This window comes from Macaca mulatta, chromosome 13, assembly GCF_049350105.2.
Source record: "Macaca mulatta isolate MMU2019108-1 chromosome 13, T2T-MMU8v2.0, whole genome shotgun sequence".
Taxonomy (NCBI): Eukaryota; Metazoa; Chordata; class Mammalia; order Primates; family Cercopithecidae; genus Macaca; species Macaca mulatta.
The window spans coordinates 17,114,326-17,125,054 of NC_133418.1; the positions used below are offsets into that span (position 1 = coordinate 17,114,326).

A 10,729-nucleotide genomic window follows, 5' to 3' on the forward strand; every position below is an offset into this window, starting at 1 on the left:
TGCCACACGTACCTAGGCTGGGTAAAACACTTGACCAGGTTTTTTTCTTCGAGACGGAGTTTCACTCAGTCGCCCACGCTGGAGTGCAGTGACGCCATCTCGGCTCAGAAGCCAGCGCCCGGGTCCATGCAGCCCCCTCCGTGGCAGATGCGGGGAGCCGGGGAGCAGTGGGGACCGGCCCCTACCGGCAGGACGACCGGGACCCCCGCGCGGGCCCACGCGGTATCGTAGCAGGCGCGAAGCCCCCGGTACCACCCGAGGCCGAGACAAAGCCCAGGCGCAAGGACCCCGGATCCCGACCTCGGACCCTGCGGAACCCAGCTCGGAGCCGCCTCGCCCGGGGCAGAGACCCCCGCCCGGTCCGGAGACCTCGTTGCCCGTTCTCACCTCAGGCCGCCGCCTCGGAGCGCTCGCTCCTCGCCGCGGCGCCTGGGCCGACTGGAGCGCAGCTGAGCAGCCGACAGAGCCGAGGCAGCCTCAACCACGGAGCCCCGGGGCGGGGCCGCTGCCGCCGCTTCAGCCCGTGTTCCACGCTCAGGATCCGGCTCGGATCAAGGAGCTGCAGCTGGCGCCGGGCTGCGGCCGGAAAACACATCATGCAGGTGCACAGGGCCCCGCCTGCCGCCCGCTACCCCGCCCCCAGCGGAGCCGGGCGCCCAGGGCCCGCCCCCCGGCCAATGGGGAGCGAGCCGCGCGGAGAGGGCGGGGCCTAGGGGAACAAATGGAGGCTGGGCGGGGCGGTGCTGGGATTGGGCGTACAGGTTTCCGCGGGAGGACGGTACCCAAGAGCTGGCCGGATCCTGGCCTCCTAGAAGACCCAGCTCTACGTCCACCTGCAGTCTGGTCTACAGGACGCGCTCATCTCAAGCCCAGAACTCAGGCTTTTAGGGCAGAGAGCGAGAGACAGGCTTGCTTTACAAAAAGTGAAACTGAGGTCCAAGGAATAGGATTGCCTGCTGCCCGAAGTCACGTAGTCCCATTCACTCGTTCACTTTGTGATTCACCAAACATTTGAAAGCACGTATGGTGGGCTTTAGGAGTGAAGTAGGGCCGGGCACGGTGGCTCGCGCCTGTAATCCCAGTACTTTGTGGGGCCGAGGCAGGTGGGTCACTTGAGGCCAGGAGTTCGAAACCAGCCTGGCCAACAAGATGAAACCCCATCTCTGCTAAAAATACAAAAACTTAGCCGATCGTGGTGGCGCGTACTTGTGGTCCCAGCTACTGGGACCTGTGTAAAACAGGACCTGCACCCTGAAGGCACTCACTCAGGGATACTGCTGGGATGGGTGGATGCACAGTTAAGGTTTTCATGGTGGCTGAGGCTGACCTCATCCCCATCGCTCTTCCCACACACACCTGAACACTCATCACTCCCACGCTCACACCCACCACTGAAAGCCTGGCCCCTAATCTGATTTGCCTAACAAGGTCTCCAGATGAACAACACATGCTGCCCTACCTCTCCCCTGCTAGGGCCCCACCGTGTTCTGGGATGTACTCAGGGATCAAGAGAACAAACCCTCAGGGAGTGAAAGGACATTCCAGGGTGCAGGCCTCTGCATCCCCCTGCATGCCCTCACCCCTGCCTGACACACCCTCACCCCGTACCTGGCCAGCTCCTACCAACCCTTAAATTCTCACCAAGTTCAGTGGTGGCAGCCACACCCTAAAGTGGCTGACCCCCCAATAACCTATGTCCTTGTATAGTCTTCCTGACCTTGGGTACGAGCAAAACCAGTGACTGGCTTCTAACCCATAGAGCCTGGCAAAAGCAATGGGATGTCACTGTCACAGTGCATCACCTTCGCAGACTTGAGAGAAAGGTTCCTCCTGCAGGGGCTGCCAGAGGGAGATGATGTGCTGAGAAAAGACCTTTGGAGGGGCCCCGTAGGCAAGGAAGCAAAAAGCTGGGCCCTTGCCAAGCGGGTCCGAGGAAGTGAATTCTGCCAGTAACCTCAGCGGATGTGGAAATGCATTCTGCCCTGGTGGAGCCTCAGATGAGGATGCAGCCCAGCTGCTTAGCGTGAGATCCCAAGCACAGGACCCGCTAAAATGCGCTCAACTCTTAGCTTGCCAAAATTGGCTTAAAAGTGTGTGTTGTTTTAACCTTCTAAGTTTATAGTTATCGCCTGTGAAAGTGTTAAAATATGAGACAATAACTTAGGTCCCTTCCCCATCACACACATTCTTCTTTCTGGCATTCATCACAATTATAGTTATTGATTGAAAATCTCCCTCTTGACTGGGTGCAGTGGCTCAGGAGTTCCAGACCAGCCTGGCCAACATGGTGAAACCCCATTTCTACTAAAAATACAAAAATTAGCTAGACATGGTGGTGCAATCCTGTAATCCCAGCTACTCGGAAGGCTGAGGCAGGAGAATTGCTTGAATCTAGAAGGCAGAGGTTGCAGCGAGCCGAGATGACAACATTGCACTCCAGCCTGAGTGACAAGAACAAAACTCCGTCTCAAAAAAAAAAAAAAAAAATTGTCTCTTGCCACTAGCTTGAAGGTCCCATGAGAAGAAAAATGGAAACTCTTGCTCATAACAGTGCCCCAAATGCCCAGCACGGTGTAGTTCTAGGGCAGTGGGTCGATGGTGGAAGCTTCTGGTTGAAGGGCCCAGCTGGCCCTCTCAGCTGCCTTCTCCCTGGTGAGGTTCCATTATAGAGAACAGAATAGTTTCTTGCCTTTCTAGAGTCCCTCTTAGTGGGGATTGGCCAAGTGACATTGTCCTGCCCCGGGACATATAAGTGGAAGTTGGCTGAAAGATTTCTAGCCATGGTGTGCTGGGGCGATTGGAACCAGGACATGAGAGCTGACTATCCATTGTTCGGGAATTCTGCAAGTTGGTTGTTCAACACATTCAGTACTTCAAAATATTAAATAATATAAACTCGCAAATTAAAAAATGCATTAGACCAGATGCAGTGGCCCACGTCTAACACATTGGAAGCATGAGGCAGGAAGATCATTTGAGCCCAGGAGTTCAAGACCAGCTTAGGCAAAAAAGGAAGACCCTGTCTCCACAAAAAATTTTAAAATTAGCTAGGCATGGTGGTGTGTGCATCCAATCCTAGCCACTCAGGAGGCTGAGGTGGGAGGATCGCTTGAGCCATCTGTTCAAGGCTCCAATGAGCTATGATAGTGCCACTGCACTCCAGCCTGGGTGACAGAGCCAGACCCTATCTCAGAAATAAGCATATTTCATACATCAATAAATTTATAATAAATGTATATTTATATATACATTTATGTATTACAATTATATATTTAGACGTAAATATATATTTCTTGTTTTATTTATTTATTTATTTTGAGACGGAGTTTAACCCTTGTCACACAGGCTGGAGTGCAATGATGCAATCTGGGCTCACCACACCCTCCACCTTCCGGGTTCAAGTGATTTTCCTGCCTCAGTCTCCTGAGTAGCTGCGATTACAGGCACGCACCACCATGCCTGGCTAATTTTTGTATCTTTAGTAGAGATAGAGTTTCTCCATGTTGGTCAGGCTAGTCTCGAACTCCTGACCTCAAGTGATCTGCCCACCTCGGACTCCCAAATTGCTGGGATTACAGGTGTAAGCCACTGTGCCCAGCCTATATGTTATATTTATATATTATAATTATGTATATTAATTTTATATAATTATATATAAATATAAAAACTTTCCTTGCCTTCTCTTGTTTCTACCTACAGTCAGTCCCATGACTTCAAATACTATCTACATGTAATAATTTTAAATGTATATATTTTTTATATATATATATATATATTTTTTTTTTTTTTTGAGACGGAGTCTCGCCCTGTAGCCAGGCTGGAGTGCAATGATGCAGTCTCAGATCACTGCAACCTCTGACTCCTGGGTTCAAGCGATTCTCCTGCCTCAGCTTCCCAAGTAGCTGGGCTTATAGGCCCCCAGCACCACGTCCAACTAATTTTTGTATTTTTAGTAGAGACAGGGTTTTGCCATGTTGGCTGGGTGGGTTTCGAACTCCTGACTTTAATTTATCTCCCGCCTCGGCCTCGTAAGGTGCTGGGAATACAGTGCTGGTCAAAATATTTTTCTGTTTCCAAGCACTTTACATGAGAGGAAAGCGGAGAATAAATCATCTGACACTCTACTGTAAAAAAAAATCTTTGTGCCTCTCTTCTTTTCATCTTTCCTAAGTGTACATATTACCAAAATGTCTTTAGGTTGAGGTCCCCACGTGAAAACTTTACAGGGTGTTGAGTTCTCAACCACCCTCCTGTCTTTTCCTAGTCCTGGTATTTTAGAACTGTCTGGGGATGACCCAGGATACCCACAGTGGCCATGTCTGTTGGAGGGTCTAGTGAGTATCAGCCCCGGGGTCACCTCATCGCCAAGGACAGCCTGAGGTAGGGGGTAGAGTCTCTCAGGGGAGTAGCTGGATGCTCTTGGCCTTAGAGGAATCTCCTGGTATAGTTTCATCTAAAATGGTGACCCCTTAGGGTTATTAAAATTTTAGGACATTAAAATGAATGGACAATACAACGTAATGTGATTAAAGCTAGGTCATTAAAACTGTTCTTCCAGCCGGAGTTTTGATTCCTCGGAGACACATTGATGGTCTGCCAATGGGATGCTGATATTGAGAGGAAAAGGCAAAAATGGTTTCTGCTCTCTAGATTGTCACAGACTTGTGAAGAGAGAAAAACTGTCCCAAAGGACAAGGAAAACCCACCCCAGAGAGGATGTGCAACAACCTGAACATGAAAATGCACTGAAGGCGCACAGAAGGACAAAGAGCAGTGCCAGTGCCTCCTAGGTGGTCACTGAGCACTTTACTGAACACGATGGGTGTCCCGAGGGATAGAATGGCCTGCCGTGACACTTAGAAAGGTGTTGGAGTCTGCACTGCCTCTCCCTGAATTTGTTACCTTGAAAAGGCTTCTCCACTTATTTGAGTTTCAGTTTTTCATTGACTGTAAGATACATTTTATCTGTACAGCTTGAAAGATAAACATACTATTTCCAAAGAGGCAAGGTAAAATGATGTATTTTATTTGCTAAAAATTCGTATTTATTTCTTCCCCAGAGTGAGTGTAGTAAGTTTTAAAGGTCTGTTCTTTTCAAAGGTAATTTCAAATGGAATTGTAAGACTTAGCTTTGTCAATGCTACCGCTGAAATAAAAGTGTGATAGATAAATTGATGATTTACAAAGATTCACCAAAATGTCAGTTTCCCTCTTGCAGCATGGTGAAGAATTTATGACAGTGGACACATCTGTATCCTCTTATCTGGATACCTGAGGGTTTTTTTTTTTTTTTTTGGAGACACTGTCTTGCTCTGTAGCCCGACTGGAGTGCAGTGGCGCCATCTCTGCTTACTGCAACCTCCGCCTCCCGGGTTCAAGTGATTCTCCTGTGTCAGCCTCCTGAGTAACTGGGATTATAGGCACCCACTACCACACCCAGCTAATTTTTGAGTTTTTAGTAAACATGGGGTATTAGGCCTGGCACAGTGGCTCAGGCCTGTAATCCCAGCACTTTGGGAGGCCAAGGTGGGCGGATCATGAGGTCAGGAGTTCCAAAGCAGCCTGACCAACATGATGAAAACCTGTCTCTATTAAAAATACAAAAAAATTAGCTGAGCCTCATGGCAGGCACCTGTAATCCCAGCTACTCGGGAGGCTGAGGCAAGAGAATTGCTTGAACCCGGGAGGTGGAGGTTGCAGTGAGCCAAGATATTGCCACTGCACCCCAGCCCAAGCGACAATGTGAGACTCCATCTCAAAAAACAAACAAACAAACAAACAACAAAACGACAGGGTTTTGTTATGTTGGTCAGGCTGGTCTCAAACTCCTGACCACAGGTGATTGCCCTCCTCAACCTCCCAAGCTGCTGGGATGACAGGCGTGAGCCACCATGCCCTGCCCACTCTATTTTCTTTTTATTCCCTAAATTTTAATATGTTTGAGTTTGTCTGTTCCTTTGTTACTGTTTTCTTACATAAAAGAAATTCTGCCTAATCCTTCGTTAAAAAAAAAAATCTTCCTGTGACTTCTGAAAGTGTTCTGGTTTTATCTTTCACATTTGAATATATAATAAGTTGATTATGGTTCATGGAATAGAGAAGAATACAATGCATTTTCCCAAGTAGATGCCAGCCTGGTTTGTCTCATATTTTAAAATGCATGTGATTTCTTTTTCTATTCTACAGTGCCTACTCTATCATTCATCAACTTTCCATATAAATGCTGGGTCATTAACACTTTTTTTTCCCTTTGATCTGCTTGCTCATCTCTCTGCTAATACTGTGCTGTCCTGAATATTTTCGTTTGAAAATCTTAGAAGTATGTTAGACAAGCCATCAGTCTTTTTTTAGATGACTAAAAATCATTAGACATTTGTCATTTTTACTACGTAAGAAAAAGTAGTTTTTCTTGCCCAAAAACAACCTGAGTTGGGAATTTTTGTGATTTCATAGGAATAACATCTGGAAGTGGTGATATAAATGTCATTTTAAAAAACATGTGTCGCATTTCCTCTTATTCCTTTCTACCTTGATATTGTGCAATAGAAATTTTTAAAATTGTGGCATTAGTATTACCAAATATCAATTATTGGTTTTATTTACTACTCAGTTAAATCTAATGAGCCTACTCTGTCTTGGTGTAATCACATGGCATGGGCTCAACTCCTCAGTTAACAAGTGACAGCATTTGTAAAATATTGTCTACCAGGGAAACTCATTGAACACTTAGTGTTCAGACTGTGTTTTGGTGTCTGGTTCCCTAAGCACCACTGCAGTGACACAAAATAATAGACCTTCAGCAGAAAAAGTTTTGGCAAATATAAGCCATTTAGATGCAGTGAGTCATTCTTATTACTTGGGTTGGTGGAATCCTTTTCAAAATGTAAGTTACTAATACAAACAAAGATGGAACTTTGTGAGCAGGCGTTTTTAAGAATAAGTAGTCTCAGGACTGATAATGTTAACTCTCTTATGCACATCAGGTAGGACTTTATTATGACAGATACTAGAAATGTACAAAGTGAAGTTAAATGGTAACTCCTAGCAGCACATCTTACTCCCTGGATTCTCTAATAAGATGGGAGTTTCTACTTTGCTGTTGCCTTTTTGAATAGTTCAATTCTAGCATTCGTACTGCTGTGTGGGAGGGAGTATGTGTGAACAGAGTAAGAGTTGTGACAATCAAGTCACAGAATAAATGCTTGAAATTTTAGAATCATGTAAACAGCGTATGGATTGAGTATAGATTCCCAGTGCTGTCAGTCCCACCCATCCTTCTATCCACATGTGTGGGATGTTCTAGGACCCCGTGGCTTTTGAGGATGTGGCTGTGAACTTTACCCAGGAGGAATGGGCTTTGCTAGATTCTTCTCAGAAGATTCTCTGCAGAGAAGTGATGCAGGAAACCTGCAGGAACCTGGCTTCTGTAGGTGAGAATGACAACACATTTCACTTAATTACAGAAGTATTTCCCTATCATCAGTGCTATTTGTGATTTGGAATGTGGCAAGGGAATGATTTGGTGAAGAAATCAGGCATGGGCACTCTGTACAATGAACATGAAATCTAGTAATATTTCTATAGTTTGTAATAATTTATGATAATTTTGTGGGTCTGTATTTTAGGAAACAAATGGAAAGGCCAGAATATTGAAGATCACTTTGAAAAATCTGGGAAAGAGATAAGATAATTTGCACTGAGAAGAGGAAATAAAGTCCTCTGAAGGAATCTTAGCTAGTCATGAACTTAAAAACAAGCGATCAAAACAAATAAGAGTCACTTGAAATTTATTTCTTTTTAGAAAAATTTCACCCAAAATGTAATGTGCTTCAGTGTAGCAGTCAGTGTTTGGAAAACAGTTTACTTGAAAATAGTACTACAAAATTGTGTACATGAATGTTACTAATTTGGTCATAGCCATGCAGGTGGTAGCTGTGTTTTCAGTAGTAACCCTTTTACTTTCAAATAATTCAGTCATGGCAAAAAAAAAAAAAAAAAAAAAAAAAAAGCATTTTCCTTGGTATTGGTAGCAGTGTAAGTCAAAGACCTATTAATAAGTAGAAAGTTATTAAACCAACCAATAATAATGTGCTTGTCATTTTTTTTTTTTTTTTTTTTTTTTTTTACAGAATTCATATGATACAGAGACTGTGTGAAAGCAAAGACAGTAGTCAGTATGGACAGTTGTCAGCCAAATTCCAAAGCTTGATCTGAATGAGAACATTTCTCCTGGATTAAAACAATGTGAATGAGGTATTTGTGGAAAAGTCTTTGTACGTCATTCCCTCCTTAATAGTCACATCCTAGCTCACTCAGGATACAAACCATATGGAGAGAAGCAATATAAATGTGAACAGTGTGGGAAACTCTTCGTTTCTGTTCCAGGTGTTAGAAGACACATGATAATGCACAGCGGAACTCCAGTTATAAATGTACGATATGTGGGAAAGCTTTTTATGTTCTCAATTCAATTGAAAGACATCAGAGAACTCACACAGGAGAAAAACCCTATAAATGTAAACAATGTGGTAAAGCGTTCACTGTTTCCGGTTCTTGTCTAATATATGAACAAACTCACACTAGAGAGAAACCCTACGAATGTAAGGAATGTAGAAAAACATTCAGATTTTCTTGTTCCTTTAAGACGCATGAAAGGACTCACATGGGAGAAAGACCCTATAAATGTACCAAATGTGATAAAGCCTTCAGCTGTTCCACTTCCCTTGGTTACTATGGAGGCATTCATACTGGAGAGAGACCCTATGAATGTAAACAATGTGGAAAGCCTTTAGTCATTTGAGTTCCCTTTGTAACCATAGAAGTACTCATACTGGAGAGAAAGCCTATGAATGTAAACAATGTGACCAAGCCTTCAGTCGCCTCAGTTCCCTTCACCTCCATGAAAGAGTTCATACTGAAGAAAAACTCTATGAATGTCAGAGATGCGGTAAAGCCTACATTCGTTCTAGTCACCTTACTCGCCATGAAAGAAGACATGATATAGAGGCTGGGTGTAGTGACTCAGCCTATAATCCCAGCACTTTGGGAGGCCAAGGAGTGTGTATTGCTTGAGCCCAGGAGTTTATAACCAGCATGGATTAAAACAATGTGAAACAACCTGGGCATCATGGTGAAACCCTGTCTCTACAAAAAATAAAATAATGCCAGGCGCGGTGGCTCACGCCAGCTACTCGGGAGGCTGAGGCAGGAGAAGGGCGTGAACCCAGGAGGCGGAGCTTGCAGTGAGCCGAGATCGCACCACTGCACGCCAGCCTGGGCGACACAGCGAGACTCCGTCTCAAAACAAATAAATAAATAAAAATAATTAGCTGGGTATGGTGGCACACTTCAGTTGTCTTAGTTCTTTTTCAAGGACATAAAAAGCAATGGGGGGTTGGGGGAAAGCCCTGTGCATGCAGATCACGAGGTCAGGAGATCGAGACCATCCTGGCCAACATGGTGAAACCTCGTCTCTACTAAAAATGCAAAAATTAGCTGGTGTGGTAGCATATGGTTGTAATCCCAGCTACTCAGGAGGCTGAGGCAGTAGAATCACTTGAACCCAGGAGGCGGAGGTTTCAGTGACCCGAGATTGTGCCACTGCACTCCAGCCTGGTGACAGAGTGAGACTCCATTTCTAAATAAATAAATCAATAAACAAATAAATAAATAAAGCCCCTTGAATGTAAGAAATGTGGTAAAACATTTACTCTTTCCCATTCTCTCATAAACATGAAAAGGCTCACACTGCAGAGAAACCTTAAGAATGTAGGAAATGTGGTCAAACCTTCAGATTTTCCTGTTTTTGAAGATTTGGGAGGCCTCAGACTGGAGAAAAGCCTTTTGAATTTAAATTTGTTGTAAGGCCTTCAGTTGTGTTAGTTTCATTTGAAGACATCAGCTCAGTCCTGAGAAAAACCCTATGAATGTCCAGAATGTGGGAATGTTTCATTTCTCTCATACTCACTCAAGGACATATGAAAATGCACACTGTCGCTGGCTGGACCTTGTAAATACAAGAACATACACAGGATTAAGACTCTAATAGTTTAGAAACTGCAAGAATATTTTCAGTTTTCACATTTACTTGAAAAGTCATGTGAAAACTCCCATGGGAAAGAAGCTCTATAAGTGAAGCTTTTCTAATTTGGAAAGCCTGATGCAAATTAATTATCGTGCAGTATTTGAAAAAAGTGTATGAAATGTTACACAAGTTACAAGTATATTGTTTTTATCAGTGACTCATTCTTAAAGAGTCTTGAGTATGCATTTCACGTTGTTTTGCAGGGAAACCTTGAGGTGAGAGTTCTGTAAATGCTCTTTAAGCAGTAGTACTTGAGTTTCATAGATAATGATATTAAGTTTGTTGGTAGAATTTTTGTCTATTCATTTGATAATTTGCTGGATTCATGGTTGAATTTTGATGTTTTTCTAATATGTAGGTAAGTTCAATTTTTTTATTTCATTATTATCTTTTTTTGAGATAGAGTTTCACTCTGTTGCCCAGGCTGGAGTGCAGTGGTGCGATCTCGGCTCACTGCAACCTCCACCTCCTAGGTTTAAGCGATTCTCCTGCCTCAGCCTCCTGAGTACTTGAGACTACAAGCGCCTGCCACTACATCCAGCTAATTCTTTGTATTTTTAGTAGAGACAGGATTTCGCCATGTTGGCTAGGCTGGTCTTGAACTCCTGACCTCATGATTTGCCTGCCTCGGCCTCCCAACGTGCT

The 10,729-nt window shown here is 44.4% G+C and overlaps 1 pseudogene; it reads left to right on the forward strand.

Annotated features, from left to right (window-relative positions):
• Nucleotides 1–1,779: 1,779 nt before the first annotated feature.
• LOC144333636 (uncharacterized) lies at nucleotides 1,780–9,072 on the forward strand (annotated as a pseudogene).
• Nucleotides 9,073–10,729: the final 1,657 nt, after the last annotated feature.